The sequence below is a fragment of the Thalassophryne amazonica genome, chromosome 6 (genome assembly GCF_902500255.1).
Source record: "Thalassophryne amazonica chromosome 6, fThaAma1.1, whole genome shotgun sequence".
Classification (NCBI taxonomy): domain Eukaryota; kingdom Metazoa; phylum Chordata; class Actinopteri; order Batrachoidiformes; family Batrachoididae; genus Thalassophryne; species Thalassophryne amazonica.
Window position 1 is genome coordinate 72,804,202 of NC_047108.1, and position 4,966 is coordinate 72,809,167.

Below are 4,966 nucleotides of genomic sequence, written 5' to 3' on the forward strand. Positions count from 1 at the left end.
TGTGACATTACATTTTAAACCGGCGGGATAAAAAAAAAAAAATGGCCGGGGCAGCGCACAAAGCCGACATTTATAGATTTGTGCCTTACTATGAAAATCAAGTCGGGAACGGCCTTCACGGCTTCCACGGCGCTCCTGTTATGTACGAGCGCGGGCTCGGGATCATATTTTCGAAACTGTTCAAATTTGTGTCGCCGCTGATTAAACAAGGATACACGATCGCCAAACCTCACCTGAAAAACGCCGCTCGAAGCATCGCTTCCGACGTAGTGAGCCGCGTTGTTGAGCGGGCCGGACGGAGTCAGGAACCCGAGCAGCAGCGGGGATCATGGTGCTCTCAAGAAGGCCCCGGAAACGCCCCCCGGGGAAACGGGTCAAAACGGTTAAAAAGCAAAAGACCCCCGGAAAAAGCAGAACAGTTCGAAGGAAGCATAAGAAGAGGCGGTTGTCCGGGGATATTTTCTCTTAAACAATGTCTCTTTTGCGAAATAATTCCCCCAAATGCACCATGAGCGAATTGGATTTATTCGCCGTCCCCAGGACCCAGCTGTCCATCGAGCAATGCCAATACGTTGAAGTCAGCCCGTTATCAGCCCTGACGGACATGGGCCCTATCGAGTTTTTTATCTCCGGAGACGGTGAGAGGTATTTAGACCTCAATAATACGCTGCTTTATCTGCGATTGAAAATTACAAACGCCGACGGGACTGACCTGGCTAATGACGCCCGCGTGGGCGTAATAAATTACCCTCTCAATACGATTTTCTCGCAAGTCGACGTGACTCTGGGTGACCGGCTGATTTCCCAGTCCAGCGCGACGCACCCGTACAGGGCGATGATTGAGACGCTGCTGAACTTTTCGCCCGCTTCATTGAAATCACAGTTCACGGGCGGTTTGTTTTACAAGGACACCCCGGGTCAGCACAATTCGACCGCTGTGGAGGACACGGGCCCGAATAAAGGCCTCGTGAGCAGAGCGCGCTTTAGTGCCAAATCGCGTGAATTTCAAGTTCAGGGCCCGCTGCACGCGGACATATTTTTCTGCGAGAGACTTCTTCTGAATAACGTTGATCTAAGAGTTAAATTAATTCGAGCCAGCGATGCTTTCTGCCTGATGGGGCTGGTGGCCTCCACTTTCAAGCTGAAAATTCTGGCCGCGTCCCTATTCGTTAAGAAAGTCACTGTATCCCCTGCAGTGAGATTGGGTCACTCCGCAGCTCTCATGAAAGGGAACGCCGTGTACCCGTTATCACGAATCAACGTTAAGACTTACGTGATCCCCAGCCATTCCAGGATATGCAACCAGGAGAACCTGTTTTTAGGAACCATGCCCAAATATGTGGTTCTGGGTATGGTGAATCACAACGCATTCAGAGGGAGAAGAGATCTGTCCCCGTTTGAATTTGCACACTATGACCTGGAGTACCTCGCACTCAGTCAAAACGGGAGACAGCTGCCGGCTAAAGCTTTCCAGCCTGAATTTAACAACGGACTCTCTGTCAGGGAGTTTTACAATCTCTACACGGCAACCGGGCGACACCTCAAGGACCTGCCTCTCTGTATAGACCGGGAGGATTTTGCGCTCGGCTATGCGCTGTACGTCTTCAATTTAAACCCAGAGGAGGACAGCGGCGCTCTGAGCCCCGTCTCCACAGGGACCCTGCGACTTGAGATGAGATTCAGAGTCGCGACTCCGCATAGCACCACGCTGATAGTGTACGCGTGTTACGATTCTCTCCTGGAGATTAATTCCAAGCGACAGGTCCTTGTGGATTTTTACTGATGAACAGCCTGGAATTGGACGCTGTTATGAGGGGCTTAATAGGAGACCTGTTCGCCGGTGTTTTTGCGTCTGACGAGTTATTCCGGATCAAGCCGGACCCTCCCGTATATTTCATTGTAAACACCCACCCTAGACATTTACCGGGGGAACACTGGTTACCGCTCACCGTTGAAAAAAATGGTCGAGCCACATTTTTTGACTCGTTCGGCCTCAGCCCGGACTTTGAATACTACCCTAAAAGCATCCTGCGATATCTGGAGAATCTCCCAGATGTAAAAACATTCTGTATCACAACAAACAGCTTCAGCACGAGTTATCGGACGTATGTGGACAACACTGCGTGTATTATCTGTATAACAGAGCCACTGGGAAGTCGTACCAGGATGTCTTTATATGTCTTTATACAGCGAAAATACTATCGCGAACGATGATTTGGTTTCTGATTTTGTGAAAAGATATCGTTATTGCCTTAAGAAAAGCTGCAATACCTCCTGTAACCAGCTAGCAGGGCCTTTGCATGAGTTTAAATATTGTCACGGCTTGTGTTAAAAGGCGTTCCTATTATTTTATGTTTTTCCGTGTGAAAATGTAACCCCCGTCTTAGAACGCTCTTCCGATCATACCTTTAAAGTTTTATCGCGTTTGCACGCTTTAAACCCCCGTTATTAAGCGTACAAAGATGCGTTGACCTTTGACCTTTGATTTTTTTAATGTTTTTTTCGCCTGAAAACGGGATGGATGTGTGAGAGCGGTCTCCCGATCATACCTTTAAAGTTTTATCGCGTTTGCATAATTTAAACCCCCGTTATTAAGCGTAGAAAGAAACGTTGACCTTTGATTTTTTTTATGTGTTTTTTCGCCTGAAAACGGGATGGACGTGTGAGAGCAGTCTCCCGATCATACCTTTAAAGTTTTATCGCGTTTGCATAATTTAAACCCCCGTTATTAAGCGTAGAAAGAAACGTTGACCTTTGACCTTTGATTTTTTTTATGTGTGTTTTTTCGCCTGAAAACAGGATGGAGGTGTGAGAGCGGTCTCCCGATCACACCTTTAAAGTTTTATCGCGTTTGCATAATTTAAACCCCCGTTATTAAGCGTAGAAAGAAACGTTGACCTTTGACCTTTGATTTTTTTTATGTGTGTTTTTTCGCCTGAAAACGGGATGGATGTGTGAGAGCGGTCTCCCGATCACACCTTTAAAGTTTTATCGCGTTTGCATAATTTAAACCCCGTTATTAAGCGTAGAAAGAAACATTGACCTTTGACCTTTGATTTTTTTTTATGTGTGTTTTTTCGCCTGAAAACGGGATGGATATGTAAGAGCGGCCTCCCGATCACACCTTTAAAGTTTTATCGCGTTTGCATAATTTAAACCCCGTTATTAAGCGTAGAAAGAAACATTGACCTTTGACCTTTGATTTTTTTTTATGTGTGTTTTTTCGCCTGAAAACGGGATGGATATGTAAGAGCGGCCTCCCATACCTTTAAAGTTTTATCGCGTTTGCAGCCTTTAAACCCCCGTTATTAAGCGTAGAAAGAAGCTTTGATCATTGATTTTTTTATGGTTTTTTTTTTTGTGAAAAATGTTCCAGATGTGTAGAAAATGCACTCCCAATCATACCTTTAATGTTGTTCGTTTTTTGCATAGTTGTTATTAAGTAGAGAAGTGTTGAAAGTTGTTTTTTAAACCATATGCCGAATAAAAGTGATGAAGGCCGGAGATGAGTTTCAGTCGGTGTTTTATTAGAAACAATATACAAAAACGTGTCTGACTGCGATGTATTTTAAAAAAATCTTGATCATAATATCCAGTCAGTTTTTAATTCGACACCCTCCTTTTATGGTGAGAAACCTTCCCAGCGTTGGAAGTCTTTTTTTTCTTAAGTTTCTTCCTGGCCGGCGAATCGGTTAAAAGAAGGGATTCATCCGGCGAGCTGCTCCGTCCTTTTTTAAGCTTCTGAAACTGCTCGCGGGCTTGCGGGTTTGATACGCACGCCACCGGGATGTTCCGCTCCTGTAAAATATTGAGGAACTTCACCCAGCCTGTAGGGGGGCTCGATTTCTTGAACGAGGATCCGACATGTTTCATAAGATCTATGGCATAAGACCCCCTCACGACTTTCCCCTTGTAAATAAATTCCCCCGACGGACTCCAGCGCGTATCACCCATCGACAATTTCCTCATAATATATTCAGCATTTCTACACTCTCTGGAGGGGATATTCTTCAGGACCTCTGTGACAGTCTCATCCAGCTCCTCCTCCTCCTCCACCACCTCCTCCTCAGGTTGCTTAGCGACGCGAGTCTCTTGCGGGGGTGAAACGCGTGATTCGAGTTCCCCCTGTTTGATCAGGGTTAAATAGCGCTGCAGCAGAGCCTCATACTTTTTAATTTTTTCATAAGGGGAGTGAGTACGTTCCTCCAGCACGGCCCGCATTCGCGAGTCTAAATCATTTTCCGCCGTTTGTCTGATGTTATTTCCGCTCGGCGGAACGGAATGTCCGAGTTGAAGCATCTGTTGAGGAGTCGGTAAAAACATCTTTTGCGCCGCTTTCAACGCCATTATCCTCTGGGTACTATTAGACTCGTTATAACGGGCAGGGCCGCGGCGAGCAGAGGCAGGAGAAAGCCGCCCGTCTGAATCAGCGCTCCCCGCTTCCTTTTGTAACTGTTTTTTCTATCGGCCAGAAGACGTAAAACTCTTTTTCGTTTTTTCAAGGCACGGAATTGAGAGTCGCTCAAGGCGATATTCCCCTTTAATATATTCAAAGCGATCTCGGATAAAGTTTTCAGAAGCTCCGGCCTGCAGGTCTTCAGGCTGTGGTGACGCTCCCTCGCCCCGGCTCTGATTAGCGCTTTAAGAGCGGGGGCGTTCCTTTTTAAAAGAGAGCTCATATCCGTTTATTTTTCTGTAAATAAACTGTGGGCCACTCGTGCGGGAGTAATCCCGATCTCAGTCTGAACTGATCTGGACACTCCTGCGCAAGGGCATAGGTTTGGTCTCAGCTTTGGTAGGGACAATACCACCCCCCCCCCCCCCCCGGCCCCCCTGCCCACCACCACCACCCCCTAACCCACTCATACCATTAGACGCACAAGTACAGCATAATACATAACATATGGCGACATAATGCTGAATAATTTAACACTTTATTTACATTATTAAGTGTGTAGGCAAACAA